General features: G+C 36.4%; 1 long non-coding RNA gene across 1 annotated transcript; it reads right to left on the bottom strand.

Annotated features, from left to right (window-relative positions):
* Positions 1-2,089: 2,089 nt before the first annotated feature.
* LOC140002013 (uncharacterized) lies at positions 2,090-9,271 on the bottom strand. The gene is made up of 3 exons (XR_011807862.1): positions 9,079-9,271; positions 3,060-3,176; positions 2,090-2,238 (listed from the first exon to the last, which is right to left on the bottom strand). It is a non-coding gene; the product is annotated as an uncharacterized lncRNA (long non-coding RNA).
* Positions 9,272-9,546: the final 275 nt, after the last annotated feature.

Genomic DNA, 9,546 nt, shown 5'->3' with positions numbered 1-9,546 from the left:
TTAGGTTAGAGGTTGGACTCAATGATCTTGAGGTCTCTTCCAACCTAGAAATTCTGTGATTCTGTGATTCTGTGATATATATATGGTCAGCCTCTCTACCAGAAGTTGCTAAGATGGCTGTGAAGCATCTTCTGAACCTTCATGTTTATGGTAAAACCAGTTCTAGTTTTGAGTTGCTTTTATAGAGTAGAGTACAAACTAGTGGAAGACTAAATACTAAAACTGAGGAACTGGTACTATTTGTTATTCTCATGCACCTTTCTTTTGAGAACATGGGCTTTGATTCTTGCCATTAAACGTGACAGGAAAGGTCCTGATGTAAGATGTCATTAAAAAGGTACTCATCTACAATGTTGAGTAATCTCTGCCTGATAAGACCAACCATCCCAGACTTGTTTAGTGAAAAAATAACAATGGCACTAACTCATACAGTGTCAGAAGAAACCTCAAGTAAGAATGAACCATTGATGAATAAGACTTTCACTCATCTCTTACCTTATTTTGAAGACAAATTGTAAGAGACAATTTTAAAGTAAAACTATCTGGCTTGTTTTAGTAGACTGAATAGCTGCCAAAAAATCAAATGAAACCTGAGCAAAATTATGTTTAGTTTGAATTCACTTATAGCTTTCTATTTATTGTCTTACATCTTCCAGTGTAAAATGTAAGTAGCACAATACTCAGAAAGAAAGAAAAACTGTAACTTTTACGATACTAGGTGTTTGTTTTTTTTTCAAAAAAAAATAAATCACAGAATCATACAATGAATCATAGAATGTCTTGGGTTGGAAGGGAACTTAAAGATCATCTAGTTCCATCCCCATGGATGTGGCTGCTGCCCACTAGCTCAGGCTGCCCAGGGTGTCATCCAACCTGGCCTTGAACACCTCCAGGGGTGGGGCATCCACAACCTCTCTGGGCAACCTGTTCCAGTGCCTCACCACCCTCTATGTGAAGAATTTCCTCCTAATCTCTAACCTAAATCTCCTCTGTTTTATTTTAAAATTATTCCCCTTTGTCCTATCATTATCTGATGGAGGAAATAGTTGATTTTCATCTTTTTTATAAGTCCTCTTTAAGTACTGAAAGGCTGTATTGAGGTCACCCCAGAGCCTTCTATTCTTCAGATTGAACAGCCCCAGCTTTCTCAGCCTTTCCTCATAGGAGAGGTGCTCCAGCCCTCTGATAAACTTCATGGCCCTCCTCTGGACCTGCTCAAACAGATCCACATCCTTCTTGTTCTGGAGGCTTCAGACACAGTACTGGACCCAATACTCCAAGTGGGGTCTCATAAGGGCAGAACAGAGGGGAACAATCACCTCCCTTGACCTCTTGACCACTACTCTTTTAATGCAGCTACAAGCACTCACTGCTGGCTCATACCAAGTTTTTCATCCACCAGAACTTCCAAGTCCTAAATGATTACAATTTGAAGTCCCTTTTGGGGATACTTTTGGAAATGTTACCCAATTATACTAAAAATCTACGTCTTCAACTCCAGAGGGCCTCCCTTGTCTTTTTTCTGCCTTTTAAAGTCTCTGCTTTCTCTCTCTACTTTCTTTTCCAGTGCTGTGGACTTCTTAAGAAGTCCCCTCCAATTGACAAGCTAGAGGAAGGAAATATTATTTCCAGTGTTGGTGCTGCAGTATTTCCAGATAAAACTAAAGAAAAAATACCAAGAATCACACTAGAAAGCTTGCTTTTCAGAACAGACCAGTTTTGAAAAATCGAAGCATTTAAGTAGTTTAATGTTCCTCTGACTCATAGTCATCTTTGTCTCCTCACCAAGACTTAGATAGCATAGTTTAATATATGCCATGAAGGATTAACTAAACGAGAAACTATTCAAGATATACGATGTCTGCATCCTTCATTTTATAGAAGTCATATTCTAAAATTAAGGTTCTGTCAGTGCATTGACATAACATCACTTCAGAGATTCTAGGTCTAAGATATGGTTTCAGTACAAAGAGTGTGCATGAGTGTGTTGTCAGAACAACACAAAGACACTGAACACATAAATCTTTTAACTAGCAAAAGAAGTTGAAGGTAAAACCCAAAGAAATAAGTAGAAACAAGTCTTACTTTAACAATAGCAGAAGTTTTGAAGTCCTTTAGGGGAAGTTTTTCTTATTTCCAGTTAAGCTGTTCTTTTTCCTTCAGGAAAAGAGTTCCAGGAAAACCTTTTACGAGTTCCAATCACCCACTCTCACGTTTAGAAATAATGGCTATTTTGCCCTTGTGAAGGAAGCATAAAACAAATACTCAGAATAAACTGTGGTCTAACTGTTATGTCCTCCAGCTTTGCCTTCATCAAGCCTGACACACAGCTTCCAAGAACTGCAGAATTCAAAACAGAAAGGATTTGGCTAAATCTTTTGGTTTCTTGCACTTTTGTATTAACATTTCTTAGCAAAATTTTTTATCCATTTTTAGTATTTTGAGGTATGTGTTTCAACTAGGAAAATCCTGATGGAGACAGATCTGCAGCACAGTGAACCAACAGGATAGTAGGTCTTCAGAAGTATAAATACTTCCACAAGACACAAAGGTCCTGAATCCAATCTCCAGTATGATATTCTCCAATGTTAGAAATCACTTTAGCAGTTTTAATAGCAGTAAGCAATAAACCTTAAATGTACCCAAACTGCTTTTTATCCATGTCATAAATTTGATCTGATAGCAAAGATCAAGAAGGAACGGGCCCCAGGGGAAGTTAGAAGGCATGGCATCTTGCTAGATTTCACAATAAGAAATTCAGTCTAGAAGAAGTTTGTTAACTGTTCACACACACACACACAAACAAAATATACTGTCAAGTAGCATTTATATCCTGTATTAATTCAATAAATATTGTGAAAATTTATTCTTAATTCCATCTTCTTTTGCCTGAAGCACATGAGGTAGACAACAAAGCCTAGTATTTGGAAATTACAGAGGAAAAAGCTTTCAAAAACATCTCAGATTTATCAGCTGGATTAAAACTTTCATGTTAACCCTTATTTTACTTGATTTTCAGAACATAGGTAAAGAGTTAGATCTGCTATGAGTATACTTACAGTTGTTGTGACTGTAAACTCCAGATACCACTGAATTTATGCTTAATTGCTTTTCTGTATGGACTCAATGATCTGCCTTAGCTTTCTTTATGGATCTCCTCATGATGACCTGGTGACCTTAATATAAATAATTTACATTTATTTGGGAAGTGACTTAGGTTAAACTGAATGGAGTACATTTTAATTCCCAGACCGTGTCCACACAGGAGCATATTTTGTAATTCACTTACTTACCTTGTTTTTAACAGGTTTTTAAGTTAGTTTTTCCAAATGTGCCACAAGAGACAATCTGTACCATAATTTTCAATTATCAAAAAAAAATAATCTAGGAGATGTCTAAACAATAAGAAATGTTCTGTATGCAGTGAAAAACAAATAAAACACAAAACAGTCAATAGAACATTCTGCAACACAGCATACGACTTAAAAAGATTATCTCGATCTTTAGTTAATCTTTTCTGTCTCAAAAGAAAGAATGTCACAACTATGTCTCTGATCCATATGTATTTAGTTACTTAGGCCACATTAAGATTAAAACATTATGCAATTGGAAGCCTCATCCAAGACCAAAGACCAAAGCTTTGTAGTTATTTTCATATACAGACACAGACACCTATACATGCAGACACACACAGAGGTAGAGAGAGTTGTGTATTCAGTGTTCCTAAGTTTTCCCTGCTGTATTTAGCTTTTCTGTTTGTCACAGACACTCAAATTCATTTCCATGTTCAAAGCTGAGACCCAAATCTCTGTTTTGGCCAAATTCACCTCTGGCATATCTCTGCTGGCTCAGAAGAATTAGATCTTCAGTTGTTTTCTCTTAATGTTTTGCAGAATGGAGATGAATCATTTTAGAAGTTTTAGATGCTACTTTTTGTAAATAACATGTGCAGCTTAAAAATTAAATGGATTATGTTGTGACTTTTGCTATTTATGGACATTCATGTACATTCACTCACTGAAGAGTTGTTCATAATTTTTCATGAAATATGGGCATTCAATTGAGAATGGAATAATAATAATAATAATTAATAATAATAATAATAAAAGTAAAAATAAAAGAAATTAATCTAAACTCAGGACTTCAAAAAAATTTTTGTGTGTCAGTGCTGTGGATAATTTGCCTCCTTGGTTTTCATCAAGGAAAGCAAACATATGGGGCACATTACAAAAGAGTATGGGAACATATGGTACTACACTGAAATGGTAAGATAAGTGACATAAGAAAATCCGTGATCCATTGGGTAGGAATATTTTGGGCCTCCCAGTGCTCAAGTCAGCTTTTCTTTTCTATCATGGCAGAATGTTTTGAGTTAGATAAAAAATGACTGGATATTTTGGCAGTGGTTTTATAGTAGCTTGATCAAGCCCCTCAGAGGTACATCATCCTGACTGTACAGATCTTCCCTGTACCACCAGGAAAGCAAAGAGAAATATAAATCACAAAATGGTGTCCTGAAAGTTTTATAGCTCAAGTTTATTTGCTTCAGTATAGAGTTATTTGAGGGATTAGGGAAATCTATTGCTCAGTAGGGAGATTCAGCATTTAAGAAAAAATTCTCAAAAAGATTGATCGTATTTATAAGCACAATGTATAAATACAATGGAACAATGTTAAATGTCCGTCTGCCATTGTTTCTGTTCACATGGACCTGAACTGAAGGAAGAGAGCAATTTCTTATTCATCTTGCCAATTTTATACTTAAAAGAAACAAAAAGCTGTGTAAGCTTTCTTTCCTTCTCAATTAGGTGTGGAAGTCAATATTTTCATCTGAGAAGAAAAGGTCTTAACTATAAAGAATTTTGGTAAAATTCTACTAATTTAGAAACTCAGTCTTCTGCAGATGGATATTAAAGAAATACATTGATATCAAGGGTTTTCACCCCCTAGAGGACAGCTTTATCGGGTATGCATTAAATATCAACACAGAATCAAAGAACAGCTTGATTTGAAAACAACCTTAAAGATCATCTAGTTCCAATCCCCTTGCCATGGACAAGGATGCTACCTGGTTGCAATATCAGGTTGCCCAGGACCCCATCCAACCTGGCCTTGAATACTTCCAGGAATGGGGTATCCATAATTTCTGTGGGCAACCTTTTCCTGTGCCTCACCACCCTTTGAGTAAAGAATTTCCTCCTAACCTCCAATCTAAATCTTCCCTCTTCTAGTATAAAACTGTTTCTCTTTGTCCTATTATTATCTGCCCATATAAAAAGTCACTTACCAACATTTTTATAAGCCCCTTAACATAATCCCTACAAGAGAGAGTACCACAAAAATAAATAAATAAATAAATAAATCCAGAAAATGGATGAGTCCTCAGATCTGCTCTTCATGTTTTTAGGTAGTCATTGCATTGCACTGTGAGATTTTTTTTCTTTTACAGGTAGTGTACTTGTGCTTATAGGTATCTGTTTAACCACCACTTCATAACAGAGAAGTTAGACATTTATCCAATACTTTGAAGACTACTTCAGTATCTCAGTCTAAAATTTTGTTGCTGCCTTCTCAAGCAGCCTAGGTCTTAATTAAAACATTTTGATAGATAGGAACCAAACATGAAATTTATAGTGGGATTATGACACCTAAAAGAAATATTCCCAACCTAATTAAGACTTAGGAACAGAAGAGATTCAGCCTGAGAAATGGGCAGACAAATCCCAAATTTTGAAGCATTTTGTAAATGTAGACCACATACATGTGCACATGCACACACACTAACAAAATTTTTTCCACAGATAAAGCCCCAGATTTAGCTGACCTACTATTCTGATCACCTCACTTTCTGCCTCTTAAGGGCAGTAGAAAATTCCCACATCTTAGCATATGTTCCCTTCACTGAGTGACTAGAGGGAAGCAAATGAGAATAAATGGATATTGAGGTGAGTGGACAAGAGGAAGAAGGTTATTGAAGAGGGTGGGGGGTAACAGGAGCTCAAAGTAATATGTGAACTGTTGCCACAGATTGTACAGCTGCTGCTGCTGTTTATAACTCCTAAAATGGCTAGTATCATCCTTAACTTTTTGTTGGGGATATCTTCCATGACAAAGGAGGTGGGAACAAAGCATGGCAGTGGAGTGGGAACGAGTTATTGGAGATCAAAGCATGGAGGGTATTGAAGGTGGGAGACTGCAGGAATAAACTCACTGTTTACCAATATATATTACATGTGACAGACCCATCCGTATTTTTAGCATGAAAATAGCATGAATAGATAGTAGATTAGCATTATAGATAATAGATTAGCATTAATAGAAAGTAGAGTATATATATATATATATACTCTCTCTCTCTCTCTCTCTCTCTCTCTCTATATATATATATATATATATATATATATATATAAAGTTCATGGGTTTACAAAGTTTGGCACTTGTAAATTAGGGAACTCCAAAGTGCAAGCTGAAAATGTATAACTTAGATTCAGCCAGGTTAAGGCATGTAATAATACACACTCTTTATATAGTTGATGGAGACACAAAGACACCTCTAAAGATCAAGCTACCCCACCTAAAAATAGCCTTTAAAAGTGCCTGCCTCACTCTTTGCTATGTATGGAGATTAAGCACTGAGCTAAAGCCCCCACAAAAAGTGGATGCAACCACGTATAGTAAATAGCCATCCTTTGGGTGTAGTCTGGCACAGTATTTAGTGCTTAAATATGAATAATTTAATAGTATTCTGTTATTCTGCTAATATTAATAGTACTTTAACTTTACAGTGATAACACATTATTTAAAAGAGATTATTTTAACCAAAACAATCAGAAAGATAAAAAGAGATATGAACCTGAAGCAGGAGAAAGACTTCTGTGCCCTTGATCTGTAAGCATGCAGTTTGCCAAGTGGCTTGGCATGATTAAAAAAAAAAAATAAATTACTGGAACATTATCTAAAAGCAGACCCAGTTCAGCATCAGATGCTAGTTTAGCTTAAAGCCACTGGATTAGAACTGGATGGAAATTTAAACATGCATCTTGGTTTGAAATAAGATGTGATTTAGTAACTTAGTGGAAACAGACACTGGCTGCTTTAAAGTTCTTTTTGTCTCCTCCTTTCTTAAAGTCTCACATGTCCCAGATATGCTATTATTACAATAACTATACTGCTGGATGAAATAACAGTCTTTTGCCTAGATGATTATTTTGATGACTGTTTAGTTTTATACCGTAGATTATTACAACACAAAGACGTGGTAGCTGAGTGTTCTACAATGATTTTCATGTGAAGGGCAATTGTCTGTGTAGTGTATCAAAGGCTTCAATGTTTCTTTTAAATCATTAAGCAGATAAAAGTCACTTGCAAGTAGCAGCTTTTACATAAAAATTAACCCCTCTTCTGTGATTTTTTTTTTTCTAAGAAGCTATTCCAAGAAAAAGTGGAGAAAAAAAAGACATCTCTGTTTGCTGCCTATAAAATAGGTGGTGTGAAACTAAATCCTTTCATGTATTGGGAAGTTTTCACAAAAAATACTCAGAGCTGACAAAGAATTCAACTTTCCCATGCTCAGCATTTGAGTGAGCTGTGAAAAAAAAAAAAAAAAAAAAAAAAAGGCATGACAAAAGATCACTAAAGTAATGGGGAAAAGGGGAAAATATTGCTTGTTGAAATATTGCTTGTTGCTGAATAGAAACATTACATGCTGGGGGAGGGAGGAGATTGGTTTTGTTTTCCCCATCTCCTCGGATCAGAAATAAACTACACGCCTAACAAGTTTGGAAAAGTCAATCATTTCAAACATTAGGTTGCTTCTCTCTATTCATGCTATGAGTCAATATAATTGAGCCAGATAGGCATTAGTCGAATAAAATTATGTTTGGGCCTGGTGTGAATCTGCTCATTAGGATCAGTCCATTTAATACCTTGGTCACCTCCAGAACACTATGCTCATCTACTGTTAAATCATGTTAAGTCCTTGGAACAAGGACTGTCTTCTTATTGGCAGCTATAATGCCAAGCTGCACAAGGCCCTGAAGCTTAACTCTTGATAGTCTAAACATGTATTTAAGCCTCCGTCTGTGGCTTGTAGATTACTGTATAAACATGAATGAAGATCAGTGATATCATTCCCTTTTGTGTATGGTTTCATAAAGATGGCTGGGAAAAAAGGCAGCTCAAGGTTAATTATACTAAATGGTGAGAAGGAAAACATAAGAGGAGCCCTGTTCTCTAGCCAGGATAAAGAAGGCTTGAAGATTTTGTAATACTCTTTGTATTTGCAGATTCTATAGCAATTTTCTTGTACATATTGTATGTCAAGCACTGGCTAAATGCGACATACCTTGAGAAAGGAACTCTGTCTTACATAGATAAAAATTATTTGGAGGGATTCATCTTACTCAACTCCTGCTACCAAAAAGTTACATTCTTCATCTAAGCTAGTCATCTAGACTCCTCGGCAATAAACAGAAAGAGATGGGTGCCTACAAAGAATGATTCATTGTAGACACCGGCCAAGACAGGTTACTCTCTGGAGATGGCCATCCCTCTCCAGTGACTATTAGTTAACTAGTTCAACTTGCTGTGTAACTTTTAAATAGCTAAAATTAGGTGAGATGAATCCCACACAATGATGTTGTCTGGACTAGATTAAACTTCCGTAGGACAGGTCTGAGCAGCAAAGTACATCTTTTTTGCTGTATTTGGCAACTCTAGCACAGACAAACCAAAAACAACCAAAGTAGTTTGCAGAGGTAAGGATATCAATGAAGATATACTGGGACAGATTTTAACACTGACTGCAAATGACATATAAACCCTTTTGCCCAGAGGTCTTATGCTCCAGTTTATGCTGCAATCACACCTTTCCTTTGCTGTGTAAACAAATGGTAAATCTAGGTATACAAAGCAGTTACAATTTAGCATTTCTATACTGAGCCAATCAAAACCTGTAGGGGATTAAAATAGAATTAAGGCAGTAAAGTACATTTATACTCTTACGAAGCTGGGGTTCTGGTTATGTTCATTTTTCCATGAGTTTACTTGTCCTCCTGCATAAGATAGAGAGCACCTTACCTTGGGATAGGTAAAGTGTTTTCCAATGGTAATGGTCACCCCACCTCTGCTTGAGTCACGTACCATGTAGCAACTACTGAACTGTGGTGAAGTTCAGCAAAACTGAAATCCCTACCGGTTTATTTTGACAAATTACATCATGACCTGTCTTTCCAGGTAGCTTGGATCTTGGGATGGCAGAATAGATAGAGGCAGGAATGACTGTCTTGGTGCCAAACTAAACCAGGTTTTGTTTCTGAATCAGAACTCCTAGGACAAAAAAAAAAAAAAAAAAAGGAATTTTCATGGAGACATGCCTGTATGTAATCACAGTATATTTTTGGAATGCAGTTTCACAGCAACTCATCAAATTTGAAAAGGTTAGGTTACATCAAAAGCCAGTTTCAATCAGCCACCAGAAGCCCACCAGGTGTGTTTTAGGGAGAATGTCCTGCTTCTACTGTTCAACATATGCAAGACCATGACCTG

The sequence above is a fragment of the Anas platyrhynchos genome, chromosome 3 (genome assembly GCF_047663525.1).
Source record: "Anas platyrhynchos isolate ZD024472 breed Pekin duck chromosome 3, IASCAAS_PekinDuck_T2T, whole genome shotgun sequence".
Taxonomy (NCBI): domain Eukaryota; kingdom Metazoa; phylum Chordata; class Aves; order Anseriformes; family Anatidae; genus Anas; species Anas platyrhynchos.
This window is presented reverse-complemented; position numbering and strand designations above follow the sequence as displayed.